Source organism: Rhinoderma darwinii, chromosome 5 (genome assembly GCF_050947455.1).
Source record: "Rhinoderma darwinii isolate aRhiDar2 chromosome 5, aRhiDar2.hap1, whole genome shotgun sequence".
Taxonomy (NCBI): domain Eukaryota; kingdom Metazoa; phylum Chordata; class Amphibia; order Anura; family Rhinodermatidae; genus Rhinoderma; species Rhinoderma darwinii.
This window is the reverse complement of record NC_134691.1, coordinates 205,802,524-205,821,995: the sequence shown is the minus strand read 5'-3', so window position 1 is coordinate 205,821,995 and position 19,472 is coordinate 205,802,524.

The window sequence follows — 19,472 nt, the reverse complement described above, 5'->3', positions numbered from 1 at the left end:
ACTTGTTTTTTGGTTTAGGGAATAGAAGGTTCTCTCTTGGGATGTTCTTGGCACGATGGTAGGCTTTTTTAATGGATCTTCTACTGTATCCCCGAGCCAAAAACCGGTTTGTAAGGTCATAGGCCTGTTTTTCAAAAACTTCAATAGAGGAACAGATCTGTTAGGGATCTGCCAGGTACTACGTCTAGGTATACTCCTGGGATTAATCAATCCACACCTGAGGCCAGACCTCTTAGACTGACACCGGCTCCCACCAACCAGGGTGGCAGGCTCAGGAGTGGGAGAGCCTATCGCGGCCTGGTCAGTCGGAGTTAGCTCCGCCCCCTGTCCTTTATTACCTGCCGTGTTCTCTTCGTCAGTGCTTGTAATTCTTCTTCGATTCCTGGCCCCACTGCTGCTTGCTCCAGCCTGCTTCTGCCGTGCTTCTGCCTTGCTGCAGTTCCGCTTAACCTGCTTCGCTTTGCCCCTGGCTTGCTTCCTTCTCCGTGCTCACGTTGGTATACTCCACTTCATCCTGGTCCTGACTACTCATTCACCGCTCCGTTTCCTCGCGGCGTTCCGTGGGCTACCGCCCCTTCCCTTGCGTGTTCCCTGTTTGTTCTCCCGTGCACTTAGACAGCGTAGGGACCGCCGCCCAGTTGTACCCCGTCGCCTAGGGCGGGTCGTTGCAAGTAGGCAGGGACAGGGCGGTGGGTAGATTAGGGCTCACTTTCCCTTCACCTCCTTCCTGCCATTACATAATTACAAGCCCATACCTAGTCTACCATTTCTCCTACGCTGACGCTATCATGGACCCCCTTGAGACCCTGACCCAGCAGATGCAGGGCCTCTCCCTACAGGTCCAGGCCCTGGCCCAGAGGGTCAACCAGGGTGACGCTGCCTTGGTAGTACCCCTCACCTCACCTCTAGAACCCGACCTCAAGTTACCTGACCGGTTCTCAGGGGACCGTAAGACGTTTCTCTCCTTCCGGGAGAGTTGCAGACTGTATTTCCGCCTAAAACCCCACTCCTCAGGTTCCGAGAACCAGCGGGTGGGTATCATCATATCCCGACTCCAGGAAGGGCCCCAAGAGTGGGCCTTCTCCTTGGCTCCTGACACCCCTGAACTTTCCTCCGTTGATCGTTTTTTCTCTGCCCTCGGACTCATTTACGACGAGACTGACAGGACTGCCTTAGCCGAGAGTCAGCTGGTGACCTTACGTCAGGGTAGGAGACCGGTTGAGGAATACTGTTCTGATTTTAGAAAGTGGTGCGTAGCTTCTCGGTGGAACAACCCGGCCCTAAGGTGCCAGTTTAGGTTAGGATTATCTGACGCCCTGAAGGATCTGCTGGTTAGCTACCCCTCTTCTGACTCCCTTGACCAGGTTATGGCCCTAGCAGTACGACTGGACCGACGTCTCAAGGAACGTCAGCTTGAACGTTTCAATGTGCTCCCCTCTGACTTTTCTGCGATCCCCCCGAGGTCCCGTCTCCTCGCCCCTCCACGGAGGACTCGGAGGTACCTATGCAACTCGGGGCCTCCATGTCCCCTCGACAACGTAGGGAGTTTCGCAGAATGAATGGTCTCTGCTTCTACTGTGGGGACGACAAGCATCTACTGAACACCTGTCCCAGGCGCAAGAATAAAAAGCCGGAAAACTTCCGCGCCTAAGTGATCATCGGGGAGGTCACTTGGGCGCACAGGTATTTCCCGTTAATGTGAAACGCAATAAAATTTTGCTTCCCTTTCAGGTCTCGTTTGCTGGCCAGTCTGCCATGGGCAGTGCTTTCGTGGATTCTGGCTCATCTGCTAATATCATGTCTGTGGAATTTGCTATGTCTCTAAAAATGCCTTTTATTGATTTGCCTTATCCTATCCCGGTAGTGGGTATCGACTCCACTCCTCTTGCTAATGGTTATTTTACTCAGCATACTCCTGTTTTTGAACTCCTGGTTGGCTCCATGCATTTGGAGCAGTGCTCTGTACTGTTGATGCAGGGATTATCATCTGATCTGGTATTAGGTCTTCCCTGGTTGCAGTTGCATAATCCCAAGTTTGATTGGAATACTGGGGATCTCACCAAATGGGGTAGTGAATGTCTGATGTCATGTCTTTCTGTTAACTCTATTTCTCCCCGGGAGGAGGTAAACACGCTTCCTGAGTTTGTTCAGGACTTCGCCGATGTGTTTTCTAAGGAGGCCTCCGAGGTGTTGCCCCCCCCATAGAGATTACGATTGCGCCATCGATTTGGTGCCTGGTGCCAAGCTTCCTAAGGGTAGGATATTTAATCTTTCATGTCCTGAACGTGAAGCTATGAGGGTGTATATCCAAGAATGCCTGGCCAAGGGTTTCATTCGCCCCTCGACTTCTCCTGTAGGTGCTGGCTTCTTCTTCGTGGGGAAGAAGGATGGTGGTCTTAGGCCGTGCATTGATTATCGTAACCTGAATAAGGTCACCGTAAGGAACCAGTACCCACTTCCTTTGATTCCGGATCTTTTTAATCAGGTTCAGGGAGCCCAATGGTTTTCTAAGTTCGATCTACGGGGGGCATATAACCTTATCCGCATCAAAGAGGGGGATGAGTGGAAAACTGCGTTCAACACACCCGAAGGTCATTTCGAATACCTGGTCATGCCCTTTGGGTTGTGTAATGCCCCTGCTGTCTTCCAGAATTTTATTAATGAAATCCTGAGAGATTACCTGGGTAATTTTCTTGTTGTGTACCTTGATGACATACTGGTGTTTTCCAAGGACTGGCCCTCCCACGTGGAGCATGTCAGGAAGGTCCTCCAGGTCCTCCGGGAAAATAATCTGTTTGCTAAGACTGAAAAATGTGTCTTTGGGGTACAGGAGATACCATTTTTAGGTCAAATCCTCACTCCTCATGAATTCCGCATGGACCCTGCCAAGGTTCAGGCTGTGGCGGAATGGGTCCAACCTGCCTCCCTTAAGGCGTTACAGTGTTTTTTAGGGTTCGCCAACTATTACAGGAGATTTATTGCCAACTTCTCGGTCGTCGCTAAGCCTCTTACGGACCTTACTCGCAAGGGTGCTGATGTCCTCCATTGGCCCCCTGAGGCCGTCCAGGCCTTTGAGACCCTCAAGAAGTGTTTTATCTCGGCCCCCGTGCTGATTCAGCCCAACCAAGAGGAGCCATTTATTGTGGAGGTTGACGCATCCGAGGTGGGAGTGGGGGCCGTCTTGTCCCAGGGTACCAGCTCCCTCACCCATCTCCGCCCCTGTGCTTACTTCTCTAGGAAGTTTTCGCCCACGGAGAGTAACTATGATATTGGCAACCGCGAACTTCTAGCCATTAAATGGGCTTTTGAAGAGTGGCGGCACTTCCTGGAGGGGGCCAGACACCAGGTAACGGTCCTTACTGATCACAAGAATCTGGTTTTCCTAGAATCTGCCCGGAGGCTTAATTCTACACAAGCTCGGTGGGCACTATTCTTTACCAGATTTAATTTCTTGGTTACCTATAGGGCTGGGTCCAAGAATATTAAGGCTGATGCTCTGTCACGTAGTTTCATGGCCAATCCTCCTTCCGAGAAGGATCCTGCTTGTATTTTACCCCCTGGTATAATCGTTTCTGCCACGGATTCTGATTTAGCTTCTGATATCGCGGCTGATCAAGGTTCAGCTCCCGGGAACGTCCCTGGGGACAAACTGTTTGTTCCCCTGCAATACCGGCTAAGGGTACTCAGGGAAAACCATGACTCCGCTCTATCTGGTCATCCTGGCATCTTGGGCACCAAACACCTCATTACCAGAAACTATTGGTGGCCTGGGTTGCCTAAAGACGTTAGGGCTTACGTCGCCGCTTGTGAGGTTTGCGCTAGGTCCAAAACCCCTAGGTCCCGACCTGCAGGCCTACTACGTTCCTTGCCCATTCCCCAGAGACCTTGGACCCATATCTCCATGGATTTTATCACCGATTTGCCCCCATCTCAGGGCAAGTCGGTGGTGTGGGTGGTAGTAGACAGCTTCAGCAAGATGTGCCACTTTGTGCCCCTTAAGAAGCTACCTAACGCCAAGACGTTAGCTTCTTTGTTTGTGAAACACATCCTGCGTCTCCATGGGGCCCCAGTCAATATCGTTTCTGACAGAGGGGTACAATTTGTTTCCTTATTTTGGAGAGCTTTTTGTAAAAAGTTGGAGATTGATCTGTCCTTCTCCTCCGCCTTCCATCCCGAAACTAATGGCCAAACGGAAAGGACTAACCAATCCCTGGAACAATATTTAAGGTGTTTCATCTCTGACTGTCAATTCGATTGGGTCTCATTCCTTCCCCTTGCTGAATTTTCCCTGAATAACCGGGTCAGTAACTCGTCAGGGGTCTCCCCGTTTTTCTGTAATTTCGGGTTTAACCCAAGGTTCTCCTCCGTTTCCCCTGGTTGTTCCAATAATCCTGAGGTAGAGGATGTTCATCGGGAACTGTGCACAGTCTGGGCCCAGGTTCAGAAGAACCTAGAGGCGTCCCAGAGCGCACAAAAGATTCAGGCTGGTAGTAGACGTTCTGCTAACCCCCGGTTTGTCGTCGGGGATTTGGTCTGGTTGTCGTCCAGGAACTTGCGCCTTAAGGTCCCATCCAGGAAGTTTGCTCCCCGATTTATTGGACCTTATAAGATCATTGAAGTCCTCAACCCTGTATCCTTCCGTCTGGAGCTGCCCCCATCCTTTCGCATACATGACGTCTTCCATGCCTCCCTCCTTAAACGCTGCTCCCCGTCCTGGTCCCCCTCGAGGAAACCTCCTGTTCCCGTTCTCACCCCTGAGGGGGTGGAATTCGAGGTGGCCAAGATTATGGACAGTAGGATGGTCCAGGGCTCCCTCCAGTACCTGGTCCATTGGAGAGGATACGGGCCGGAGGAGAGGACTTGGGTACCTGCTTGTGATGTTCACGCTGGGGTATTGATCAGGAGGTTCCACCTTCTCTTCCCTACTAAACCGGGTCCTCTTAGTAAGGGTCCGGTGGCCCCTCATAAAAGGTGGAGTACTGTTAGGGATCTGCCAGGTACTACGTCTAGGTATACTCCTGGGATTAATCAATCCACACCTGAGGCCAGACCTCTTAGACTGACACCGGCTCCCACCAACCAGGGTGGCAAGCTCAGGAGTGGGAGAGCCTATCGCGGCCTGGTCAGTCGGAGTTAGCTCCGCCCCCTGTCCTTTATTACCTGCCGTGTTCTCTTCCTCAGTGCTTGTAATTCTTCTTGGATTCCTGGCCCCACTGCTGCTTGCTCCAGCCTGCTTCTGCCGTGCTTCTGCCTTGCTGCAGTTCCGCTTAACCTGCTTCGCCCCTGGCTTGCTTCCTTCTCCGTGCTCACGTTGGTATACTCCACTTCATCCTGGTCCTGACTACTCATTCACCGCTCCGTTTCCTCGCGGCGTTCCATGGGCTACCGCCCCTTCCCTTGCGTGTTCCCTGTTTGTTCTCCCGTGCACTTAGACAGCGTAGGGACCGCCGCCCAGTTGTACCCCGTCGCCTAGGACGGGTCGTTGCAAGTAGGCAGGGACAGGGCGGTGGGTAGATTAGGGCTCACTTTCCCTTCACCTCCTTCCTGCCATTACATGATCCTTCTGATTCTCAGAAACTGGCCTGTTGGTACTGCTCGTATGGTCTGTTTAGGGTGAGAGGAAGAAGCATGGAGAAATTAATTAACCGCAGTGACCTTCCGAAATACATCAGTTTGAAGAAAACCGTTAGGGTCCCTGGATAATTTGACATCCAGGAACTCTGCTTGAAATTTATCAAAATTATATGTAAGTTTAATGTAAAGTTTATTATTATTCAAGTTTTGCATAAAGGTCACAAGTGATGCCGATGAACCCTTCCAGATAAGTAGGATGTCATCGATGTACCTGGCCCAGAAAATGACCTGGTCCATCGAGACATCCTGACCACCCTGGAACAGATCTCTCTCCCACAGCCCCAGGAACAGCTTGGCATATGAGGGTGCACATGCAGCCCCCATCGCTGTTCCCTGGAGCTGCAGGTAGAAGGATCCATTAAAAATGAAGAAATTATGTGTAAGGGTGAATTCAAGTAAAGTAAGTACAAAATTCGAAAAAGACGTTTCCATATTTCCTGTGTTTAAGAAAAAAGTGGCTGCTTTGAGTCCATCGGCATGACGAATGCTAGTATACAATGACTCAACGTCACAGGTCACTAACAGCATATCATCCTTCATGCTTAATCCATCCACCCTCTGCAGAAGATCTGCCGTATCACGTACATATGATGGCAGGCATTCGACAAACCCCTTCAAATTATGGTCAATAAATCTACATGTTTTTTCCATCAAATTGCCCCTACCTGATATGATCGGTCTGCCTGGAGGAGTTTTTGAATCTTTATGGACCTTGGGCAATAGGTATAGGTATAGGGATTGTGAGACATCGGACGTCGTTGACCCCCGCCCACCTTGATGACGCTCGGCCGGAGGCACATCCCCTTCCATTTCCACACCTGGTGTGTGACGCCCATACCAGCACACACATGGCTATGGATGTTAACGCCTCTCCTTTGTCCGATTGGCTGAATCTACTTTTTAATGGAGGTCCCCACTGGAGAGACGCCACCCCGGGACGAAGGCATTTCCGCCGAAATGCGCGTCGGGTCTGGCGTCTCTCTCCTGCAGGACAAACCACATGGGTATGTAATGTTAACATACTTGATTTATCTAGGCACAAGTTCACTTTATATTTACACCAGCAGCCGTTATAGTTCATGATCAGTTGCTAATATGCATTGTCTGCACTTTGTGCTCAATTTACGCCCTTGTGTTATATACTCTGTTTATACATATTCCCTGCAATGAGGGACGCCTTGTTCATGCTTTGCATGACTCATATTTTAATCATTTTTTGTATTTGTGAATAAAGTTTGTATTTTTTCTAAAAAACATTATTGTGTGTTAATTGAACCCCATACGTCTCATGTTCATTGTTAGGGTCAATGCACCAAGTTTACTTGGTTTTCAAACAGTTCTTGTCTATACACGATCTATATATTGATCTTACATGTATATTGACAGGACTTTCCTGAATGTACCAATAGGTCTTTGCTGGTTAATCATTGCTGTGTTCTTCACAGATGCAAGTACTTGAGGGTCCATGGATCATAAAGCGAGAGAACGTATCTGGTGCTCTCAAATGGACCAGGTTTTTAACGATGAGCCATCACAGCCTGTTTTTAATCGTCAAGGGAATGTGAGTGAAACACAGAATAAATATAAAAATCTATTCCACCGACGCATGAAAATCTGGTGGAACAAGATTTTTTTGGAAAATTACATACAAAGAAAGCTTATTCCAAGAGGCCTCAGAGTCCAAATTTTTCCCTCCTTCCCAATTGACGACAACATTTTTGTAACCAAGTGGGAAGACCTATGCAATCACAGCTCCTTCGGGTTTATGGAACTTCTTGTAAACTTGAATCAGTCCATTTTAGACCAACCTAGACATAGAAATTGAAGATGCACAATCCCAGCTGAATTCAAGCATGACACCTGAAGGTTTAGTTACCTTCAAACACACACTCGATGAACAGTTCGTAGTATGGGAAAAAGAGATCAAGGAACCTCTCACTTTTAATTTCGTTGGATCACATGTATGATGGACTTTAAAGTGTCTGGCTATAGGTTTTAAGATTTCTAGTGTATCTATCTCTGCTGCTCCCAAAATATCTCTCACATGATCTCTAACCCGGACCTTGAACTCCCTTGATGTTAGGCCAATGTATATTTTGGGACAAGGACAAGTAGCATAATAGATTACTGCTTTTGTTGAGCACGAGATGGAATGTGTGATGTTAAAGGTTTTCTTGCCCGCTGAATCTACAAAAGAGGTTGCTCTCTTGATATTGGGCCATACGACGCAATGTCCACACGCCTTGCAGCCCCACTTTGGGCCCTTAGTACCGAATGGGAATTTCGAGTTCTTACGTTGATAATGGATTCTGACGAGAAAATCTTTACGATTTTCGAACAGAGATGCTTGGATATTTAGTTATATATTTTTCGATTGTGGGGTCTGTTAGTAAGATTGGCCAGAATAGTTTCATTATTTCCTTCATTTGGAACCAACGTGAGTGGTAATCGGTTGTAAATCTTACCTGTGATTCAGCCTTGTTTTTTGGTTTAGGGAATAGAAGGTTCTCTCTTGGGATGTTCTTGGCACGATGGTAGGCTTATTTAATGGATCTTCTACTGTATCCTCGAGCCAAAAACCGGTTTGTAAGGTCATAGGCCTGTTTTTCAAAAACTTCAATAGAGGAACAGATCCTTCTGATTCTCAGAAACTGGCCTGTTGGTACTGCTCGTATGGTCTGTTTAGGGTGAGAGGAAGTTGTACCCCGTCGCCTAGGGCGGGTCGTTGCAAGTAGGCAGGGACAGGGCGGTGGGTAGATTAGGGCTCACTTTCCCTTCACCTCCTTCCTGCCATTACATGATCCTTCTGATTCTCAGAAACTGGCCTGTTGGTACTGCTCGTATGGTCTGTTTAGGGTGAGAGGAAGAAGCATGCAGAAATGAATTAACCGCAGTGACCTTCCGAAATACATCAGTTTGAAGAAAACCGTTAGGGTCCCTGGATAATTTGACATCCAGGAACTCTGCTTGAAATTTATCAAAATTATATGTAAGTTTAATGTAAAGTTTATTATTATTCAAGTTTTGCATAAAGGTCACAAGTGATGCCGATGAACCCTTCCAGATAAGTAGGATGTCATCGATGTACCTTGCCCAGAAAATGACCTGGTCCATCGAGACATCCTGACCACCCTGGAACAGATCTCTCTCCCACAGCCCCAGGAACAGGTTGGCATATGAGGGTGCACATGCAGCCCCCATCGCTGTTCCCTGGAGCTGCAGGTAGAAGGATCCATTAAAAATGAAGAAATTGAGACTTCCGGTTCCGGCGCCTGCATGTGAGGACGCGCGAGTGTAAGTGCTCCTGCCCTTGATACCAATATCACTCGGTCAGATCTTACTAATTATCGCTGGGACAACAGAGTCTGATCCCCTGCAGCACGGAAGACAAACCTGTCGGTATATGGACAGATTCGTCCATATTATGGGCAAATCCAGAGCGCAGAGCAAGTCCGGCCGCGCGGCCGACCAGCCAGCCATCATGGCGGACGAGTCCTCTATGCAAACCACACAAGATGAGTCGGAAGTTCCTCAAGCTCCACTGCCCTCAAGGTCTGGTGAGTCTACATTATCTACCCTGAATATTGTGTAAAGGATCTGCCAGGCACTACGTCTGTGGATACTCCCAGGATTAATCAGTCGACACCTGAGGCCAGACCTCTTAGACTGACACCGGCTCCCACCAATCAGGGTGGCAGGCTCAGGAGTGGGAGAGCCTATCGCGGCCTGGTCAGTCGGAGTTAGCTCCGCCCCCTGTCCATTTATACCTGCCGTTTTCTCTTCCTCATTGCTTGTTATTCTTCTTGGATTCCTGGCCCCACTGCTGCCTTGCTCCAGCCTGCTTCTGCCGTGCTTCTGCCTTGCTTCAGTTCCTGCTTATCCTGCTTCGCTCTGCCCCTGGCTTGCTTCCTGCTCCGTGCTCTGCGTTTGTATACTCCACTACATCCTGATCCTGACTGGCTCGTTCACCGCTCCGTTTCCTCACGGTGTTCCGTGGGCTACTGCCCTTCCCTTGCTTGTTCCCTGTTTGTATCCCCTTGCACTTAGTCAGCGTAGGGACCGCCGCCAAGTTGTACCCCGTCGCCTAGGGCGGGTCGTTGCAAGTAGGCAGGGACAGGGAGGTGGGTAGACTAGGGCTCACTTGTTCCCTTCACCTCCTTCCTGCCATAACATAATAACAAGCCCATACCTAGTCTACCATTTCTCCTACGCTGACGCTATCATGGACCCCCTTGAGACCCTGACCCAGCAGATGCAAGGCCTCTCCCTACAGGTTCAGGCCCTGGCTCAGAGGGTCAACCAGTCTGACGCTGCCATAGGAGTACCCCTCACCTCACCTCTAGAACCCGACCTCAAGTTACCTGACCGGTTCTCAGGGGACCGTAAGACTTTTCTCTCCTTCCTGGAGAGTTGCAGACTTTACTTCCGTCTAAAACCTCACTCCTCAGGTTCCGAGAACCAGCGGGTGGGTATCATTATATCCCGACTCCAGGAAGGGCCCCAAGAGTGGGCCTTCTCCTTGGCTCCTGACGCCCCTGAACTTTCCTCCATCGATCGTTTTTTCTCTGCCCTCGGACTCATTTACGACGAGACTGACAGGACTGCCTTAGCTGAGAGTCAGCTGGTGACCTTATGTCAGGGTAGGAGACCGGTTGAGGAATACTGTTCTGATTTTAGAAAGTGGTGCGTAGCTTCTCGGTGGAACGACCCGGCCCTAAGGTGCCAGTTTAGGTTAGGATTATCTGACGCCCTGAAGGATCTGCTTGTTAGCTACCCCTCTTCTGACTCCCTAGACCAGGTTATGGCCCTAGCAGTACGACTTGACCGACGTCTCAGAGAACGTCAGCTTGAACATTTCAATGTTTTCCCCTCTGACTTCCCTGCGATTCCCCCCGAGGTCCCGTCTCCTCGCTCTTCCACGGAAGACTCGGAGGTACCTATGCAACTCGGGGCCTCCATGTCCCCTCGACAACGTAGAGAGTTCCGCAGGAAGAATGGTCTCTGCTTCTATTGTGGGGGTGACAAGCATCTACTGAACACCTGTCCCAGGCGCAAGAATAAGCAGCCGGAAAACTTCTGCGCCTAAGTGATCATCGGGGAGGTCACTTGGGCGCACAGGTATTTCCCGTTAATATGAAACGCAATAAAATTTTGCTTCCCTTTCAGGTCTCGTTTGCTGGCCGGTCTGCCACTGGCAGTGCCTTCGTGGATTCTGGCTCATCTGCTAATATCATGTCTGTGGAATTTGCTATGTCTCTAAAAATGCCTTTTATTGATTTGCCTTATCCTGTCCCGGTAGTGGGTATCGACTCCACTCCTCTTGCTAATGGTTATTTTACACAGCATACTCCTGTTTTTGAACTCCTTGTTGGCTCCATGCATTTGGAGCAGTGCTCTGTACTGGTGATGCAGGGATTATCGTCCGATCTGGTATTAGGTCTTCCCTGGTTGCAGCTGCATAATCCCACGTTTGATTGGAATACTTGGGATCTCACCAAATAGGGTAGTGAATGCCTGACGTCATGTCTTTCGGTTAACTCTATTTCTCCCCGTGAGGAGGTAAACACGCTACCTGAGTTTGTTCAGGACTTCGCTGATGTGTTTTCTAAGGAGGCCTCCGAGGTGTTGCCCCCTCATAGATATTATGATTGCGCCATCGATTTGGTACCTGGTGCTAAGCTTCCTAAGGGTAGGATATTTAATCTTTCATGTCCTGAACGTGAAGCTATGAGGGAGTATATCCAAGAATGCCTGGCCAAGGGTTTCATTCGCCCCTCGACTTCTCCTGTAGGTGCTGGCTTCTTCTTCGTGGGGAAGAAGGATGGTGGTCTTAGGCCGTGCATTGATTATCGGAACTTGAATAAGGTCACAGTAAGGAACCAGTATCCCCTTCCTTTGATTCCGGATCTTTTTAATCAGGTTCAGGGGGCCCAATGGTTCTCTAAGTTCGATCTACGGGGGGCATATAACCTTATCCGCATCAAAGAGGGGGATGAGTGGAAGACTGCGTTCAACACGCCCGAAGGTCATTTCGAATACCTGGTCATGCCCTTTGGGTTGTGTAATGCCCCTGCCGTCTTCCAGAATTTTATTTATGAAATTCTGAGAGATTACCTGGGAAATTTTCTTGTAGTGTACCTTGATGACATACTGGTGTTTTCCAAGGACTGGTCCTCCCACGTGGAGCATGTCAGGAAGGTCCTCCAGGTCCTCCGGGAAAATAATCTGTTTGCGAAAACCGAAAAATGTGTCTTTGGGGTACAGGAGATACCATTTTTGGGTCAAATCCTCACTCCTCATGAATTCCGCATGGACCCTGCCAAGGTTCAGGCTGTGGCGCAATGGGTCCAACCTGCCTCCCTGAAGGCGCTACAGTGTTTTTTGGGGTTCGCTAACTATTACAGGAGATTTATTGCCAACTTCTCGGTCGTCGCTAAGCCTCTTACGGACCTTACTCGCAAGGGTGCTGATGTCCTCCACTGGCCTCCTGAGGCCGTCCAGGCTTTTGAGACCCTCAAGAAGTGCTTTATCTCGGCCCCCGTGCTGGTTCAGCCCAACCAAAGGGAGCCATTTATTGTGGAGGTTGACGCGTCCGAGGTGGGAGTGGGGGCCGTCTTGTCCCAGGGTACCAGCTCCCTCACCCATCTCCGCCCCTGTGCTTACTTCTCTAGGAAGTTTTCGCCCACGGAGAGTAACTATGATATTGGCAACCGCGAACTTTTAGCCATTAAATGGGCTTTTGAAGAGTGGCGTCACTTCCTGGAGGGGGCCAGACACCAGGTAACGGTCCTTACTGACCACAAGAATCTGGTTTTCCTAGAATCTGCCCGGAGGCTTAATCCTAGACAAGCTCGATGGGCGCTATTCTTTACCAGATTTAACTTCTTGGTTACCTATAGGGCTGGGTCCAAAAATATTAAGGCTGACGCACTGTCACTTAGTTTCATGGCCAATCCTCCTTCTGAGGAGGATCCTGCTTGTATTTTACCCCCTGGTATAATCATTTCTGCCACTGATTCTGATTTAGCCTCTGACATTGTGGCTGATCAAGGTTCAGCTCCCGGGAACCTCCCTGGGGACAAACTGTTTGTCCCCCTGCAATACCGGCTAAGGGTTCTCAGGGAGAACCATGACTCCGCACTATCTGGTCATCCTGGCATCTTGGGTACCAAACACCTCATTGCCACAAACTATTGGTGGCCTGGGTTGCCTAAAGACGTTAGGGCTTACGTCGCCGCTTGTGAGGTTTGTGCTAGGTCCAAGACCCCTAGGTCCCGACCTGCGGGCTTACTACTTTCTTTGCCCATTCCCCAGAGACCTTGGACCCATATCTCCATGGATTTTATCACCGATTTGCCTCCATCTCAGGGCAAGTCGGTGGTGTGGGTGGTAGTAGACCGCTTCAGCAAGATGTGCCACTTTGTGCCCCTTAAGAAACTACCTAACGCCAAGACGTTAACTTCTTTGTTTGTTAAACACATTCTGCGTCTCCATGGGGCCCCAGTCAATATCGTTTTTGACAGAGGGGTACAATTTGTTTCCTTATTTTGGAGAGCTTTTTGTAAAAAGTTGGAGATTGATCTGTCCTTCTCCTCCGCCTTCCATCCCGAAACTAATGGCCAAACGGAAAGGACTAATCAATCCCTGGAACAATATTTAAGGTGTTTCATCTCTGACTGTCAATTTGATTGGGTCTCATTCCTTCCCCTCGCCGAATTTTCCCTGAATAACCGGGTCAGTAACTCGTCAGGGGTCTCCCCGTTTTTCTGTAATTTCGGGTTTAATCCAAGGTTCTCCTCCGTTTCTCCTGGTTGTTCCAATAATCCCGAGGTAGAGGACGTTCATCGGGAACTGTGCACAGTCTGGGCCCAGGTTCAGAAGAACCTAGAGGCGTCCCAGAGCGTACAAAAGATTCAGGCTGATAGAAGACGTTCTGCTAACCCCCGGTTTGTGGCCAAGATTGTGGACAGTAGGATGATCCAGGGCTCCCTCCAGTACCTGGTCCATTGGAGAGGATACGGGCCGGAGGAGAGGACTTGGGTACCTGCTCGAGATGTTCACGCTGGGGTATTGGTCAGGAGGTTCCACCTTCTCTTCCCCACTAAACCGGGTCCTCTTAGTAAGGGTCCGGTGGCCCCTCATAAAAGGGGGAGTACTGTAAAGGATCTGCCAGGCACTACGTCTGTGGATACTCCCAGGATTAATCAGTCGACACCTGAGGCCAGACCTCTTAGACTGACACCGGCTCCCACCAATCAGGGTGGCAGGCTCAGGAGTGGGAGAGCCTATCGCGGCCTGGTCAGTCGGAGTTAGCTCCGCCCCCTGTCCATTTATACCTGCCGTTTTCTCTTCCTCATTGCTTGTTATTCTTCTTGGATTCCTGGCCCCACTGCTGCCTTGCTCCAGCCTGCTTCTGCCGTGCTTCTGCCTTGCTTCAGTTCCCGCTTATCCTGCTTCGCTCTGCCCCTGGCTTGCTTCCTGCTCCGTGCTCTGCGTTTGTATACTCCACTACATCCTGATCCTGACTGGCTCGTTCACCACTCCGTTTCCTCACGGTGTTCCGTGGGCTACTGCCCCTTCCCTTGCTTGTTCCCTGTTTGTATCCCCTTGCACTTAGTCAGCGTAGGGACCGCCGCCAAGTTGTACCCCGTCGCCTAGGGCGGGTCGTTGCAAGTAGGCAGGGACAGGGTGGTGGGTAGACTAGGGCTCACTTGTTCCCTTCACCTCCTTCCTGCCATAACAATTGACTATAAGCAATTGGCGATTCAAGTAGCGCAATTAATCTCCCCGGATTTACAAGAATCCCTGTCTAAAACGGTGAATACCTCCCTATCACAATTACATGACACGGTGACGAAGCAGGGGGAGCGCATAGACACGCTGGAGACAGCCATGCACCACGTGGACACAGCATTCATGGACCTCCGCCAACTAGTCCAAGATACCAGATTGGACAACCAAAAGCTCTGGGATAGAGTGGAAGACCTAGAGAATAGGTCACGTAGGAACAATCTGCGCATCGTGGGTTTACCGGAGTCGGTGTTGGCGAAAGATCTCAGGCGATTGTGCGAGTCTGACTTACCGGAGGCTTTGGGAATCCGCCAGGCCTGTAAAGTAGAGCGAGCTCATAGAGTTGGACCTGACTTACGATCCACAGACAAGGGCTCACAGGAGACGAGACCTCGCCCGCGCCAAGTCATAGTCAAGTACTTAGACTATTCAGACAGAATGGCAGTGCTGAAGGCCTTTAAAAGTAGACGGGATGGCCTGGATTATAAAGGACACCGCATTTTGATTTTTGGCGACTTCTCAGCGGAAGTCACGAAAAAGCGTCGAGCATTTTCACAAGTCTGCTCGGCACTATACAAGCGCCATGTCAAGTTTGCATTATTGTACCCGGCAGTTCTCAAGGTCGCGAATACGGATGGATCCTATGTCACCTTTTCTACACCGGAAGCGGTGGTCGCCATTTTGAAATCCTTACCGCCTAACCGCTCATCTCCTACGCATAAACCAATGGGTGAAGCGCGAGAATTATCCAGGGAGGACAGCTCCACATCAGATGGCTTTTCTTTTTCAGCTCCTAAACCGCAGAGGAACAGGAATCTTCAGCAAAGTCACACTTGATGAACTCCCATATCCTGAGGCTCAGGAACGCAGAAGGACTCTGGACTCCTATGAGATATCCTTTTACACATATGGGAATATATTGCTCAGTGCTTATAGATGTTTGTACGTGATATATATGCATTGTTTCTTGATCGTTTTGCACAACTAGATGACATATGCAAGATAGACCACTCTTTGTTTATATCTTTCGTGCTCGATCTTATAATGATATGACCAGACCAGCACCGTGGCTGGGAGCGGTATCGTTACGGTGAAGTTAAGATAAGATGTGCTTTTACATGTGGGAAAAAAGTGAAGTCGCATGTCACATATATGTGGATGTTGCAATGGTACTGCAAGGACAATGGTGTGTTAGTTACCTGTTGTTGGTTATACATTTGGGTTTGAATGCGGGGTTGGGAAAGGGAGGGGGGCAGTTAGACATCCACATTGATAAACTAAATATATCACCCGTTTATGAGAATCGTATCATGGAACGTTAAGGGACTCAGGTCACCCCATAAGCGCATGATGGTACTACGCGATCTCAAAAGGCTAAAGACCGACATTGCGCTCCTACAAGAAACTCATCTCACGGAGTTAGACTACCACCGTATGCAGAAACTGTGGGTGGGCCAGGTGTACGGATCCCCCGCCCAGCATTCTAAGGCGGGAGTTCTGATACTCCTTGGTAAAAACCTCCCCTATTCTGTCACGGGCTCTACATCTGATTCAGCAGGGAGATGGGTGAATATACACCTCACGGGTTCAGCAGATTCCATTAGCATATATAATGTATATGGGCCTAATGTACGTAGTCCTCACTTTTTCAAGACGCTAAACTGAGTTATTTCAGTTGATACGACACCCTCCAAACTTCTGGGGGGAGACTTGAATGTAGTCTTACAACCTGCAGAGGATAGGAGTAATCCCCATAAACCGTTTCTTCACAAGGATCTAGCTAGAGAAACTATCTTGCACACTTTCCTTTCAGACACGGGTTTACATGATCCCTGGCGTCTGCATCATCCTGATGGCAGAGAATACTCGCATTATTCACATGCCCAACAATCATGGTCACGCATCGATTACACTTTGGTGTCGACGCCGCTCCTTCAGCGGGTGCACCAGAGTGTTATTGAACCCATGGTTATATCAGATCATTCTCCGGTATTGATAGAAATACATGACTGCTTTCCGAGGGGCTCGGACATCCTATGGCGCTTCCCCATTAACTTGGCATCTGATGAATCGTTCCAATCTTTACTTAAAGGTTGGTGGTTGGATTTTGAGGATACCAATGGAGCTCACTCACAGGATCCCCAGCTATTCTGGGACACCTCCAAAGCAGTCATGAGAGGGCAATAAATTGCGTATGTCTCAAAACTTAAAAACCAGACCAAATTGAAAATTGAGGAATATGGCCTGGCTTTGAGGCAGACCTACACACGTTTCCAAGCAATACCAACTCCCTCAAACAAGGAAGAATGGCAGAAAGCAAAGGGGGAATATGAATTGTGGTTGGATAAAGGGGAAAAGATGAAACGGTCCGCTTTTGAAGCGAGCTGTTTCGATACGGAAACAAAGTGGGGAGATTGTTGGCACGTCTGTCCAAACCTTTGGGATCACAATTCCATATTACCACATTGAAGGATAAAATGGGAACTTTGCAGTCACACCCTAAACAAGTTAATTCCATCTTAAAGCAATTTTATGAGGATCTGTATACAAAGCGAACATATAATCCTACCTCGCTCCCTACGGTCTTAGACTCCCTACATCTTCCCAAACTTACAGAGGAGGAACGGACATTCCTGAATTCCCCAATTACAGAAGTAGAGTTAAAATCTTGTATAAATTCGCTGAAAATACAGAAAGCCCCAGGCCCCGACGGATACGCCAGTGAATACTTTAAGGTCCTGAGGGATCAAATCACTCCGTGTTTACTTCAATTATATAATGGATATTTGTCAGGACAAACCATTCCGGCAGCCTCCAATGTCGCATACATAAAGGTCCTTCCAAAGCCAGGAAAGGAACCAGAATTAGCTTCCTCATATCGTCCGATTTCTTTAATCAACTCGGACTTAAAACTAATCTCTAAACTTATGGCGGATAGATTAGCCACTATATTACCTAGAATAATTTCACCAAGCCAAATCGGCTTTGTAAAAGGCCGCTCCGCGGTATCCAATATCCGGAAAATACTAACTGTACTCGATGATGTTAAAGTTAATCGGTCTGCTCACCCAAACCCAGCTATCCTTACTATAGACGCCGAAAAAGCGTTCGATATGGTTGATTGGGATTGGTTGGGAGGTACGATGGACTCTATGGGTATTTCAGGACCCTTCCGATCCTTTATTGGAGCCTTATATTCGGCTCCTTCCGCAAAAGTATACACTCCAGGATTTCTCTCTTCCACCATCCCATTGTATAGAGGGACACGTCAAGGCTGCCCTCTCTCCCCCCTCCTTTTTAATCTCGCATTGGAACCCTTTATTCGCACATTGGAGGCTGACGAAAGTGTAAGGGGCATCAGGGTGGGCACGGAAACAATTAAGGCAACATACTTTGCAGATGATGTCTTGATATTCCTATCAGACCCGCATCACGATCTTCCCCACGTCTTTGAGCTTATTAAAAAATTTGAGAGCCACTCCGGCTTTAAAGTTAATGTCGCAAAATGTGAATTACTACACTTGACCAGTAACGGCGCAGCACACTTTATACCTTCTTTGAGTATACCGGTCACTATAGCTAGGTCCTCCATTAAATACCTAGGTATAAACATAGGTCGCACACCGGACACAATATATAGCCTCAATTACCCAGCGGTTATAAATAAAATTAAACAAGACCTTCAACGCTGGCAGCATCTGCCTCTCTCCTTCATGGGGAGATGCCATCTTTTGAAAATGGTAAGCTTCCCGAGATTGCTCTATCTGCTGCAGACAATTCCTCTTCTATTAAAACACACTGATATCAAGACATTAAATTCCATGTTCTCCGTCTATATATGGAATAAGAAACGCCCGAGAATAGCCTTAAAGAAACTTATGACACGTAGAGAAGGGGGGGGGTGTCAATATCCCGGCTCTTCGTAGCTATAACTTGGCATGTTTGGCTCGTCATGGCCTTGACTGGTTACAAGGATCAAACTTTTATTCTAATTACGCACTTGAGGAGGGGGTGGTGGCTCCACTGCACTTGTCTTCACTAATACATGTCTCTATTGGGAACATACCACCAGAAATCAAGCATCGTATATTATTTAGGGATACCATTATGGCTTGGAAATCTATCAGAGTACTTTTTGGCCTCCCTCAACACATTTCTAAGCATATGCATTTATGGGGACACCCGGAGTTTCCACAGGGGAGGGAGAACCCGCACTTCCGGGAAATGAAATCGTTGGGGATCTTCAAGCTTAATCATCTCTTGCACTCTACTGAAAATCGATATATGACCTTTCAAGAGATGCAAGCTGTAAACAACCTTTCCACACGACATCACTTAGCCTATTGCCAAATAATGTCCTTTTTAAGATCAAAACTGTATAATATAGCCCCAGAATGCCCTAAGAACTTCTTGGATGACTTGATAGTATCCCCCCCATCTAAATCCTCTTTATCTTTTTTGTATAGTACACTGAGAGAGTCACTCGCTAAAGCTACCACTGCCACAATGTTCAAAATGTGGAGTAGAGAGCTTTTCCAGCAAGATCTTACCCAGCAGATTTTGGGAGGTTGGGCAAAGGTGCGTAAAGCAGTTGTCTGTGAAAGATGGAGGGAGACGCACTTCAAGTTCATCCACAGGGCCATATACGGTTTTGATATTCCCCCACACCCTAACTGTCCGGATAGACAAGTAGCGTGTCCAAGATGCCATGCACCCAAAACAAATTTATTTCATGGTTTGTGGACTTGCCCCAAATTATTTACATACTGGAACGAGATTTCTGGGATTATTAGGGATACATGGGGGGAGGCGGTCGCGGTGGAGCCATTACCTCCTTTATTTCATGCCTTTCCTGATACTCAGCATATTCCTGACGCACTTCATGCCTTTCTTCTGGTGGCCAAAAGGTCCTTGCTGGCCCTCTGGCTTAAACCACAGCTACCGTCAGGCCTAGAGGTTATTTCTCAGCTGAAAAAATATATATATATATGGATCGGCTGGATATTGAACGAACAGCGGAATCTGGTTCATCAAAATGTTTCAAAAAA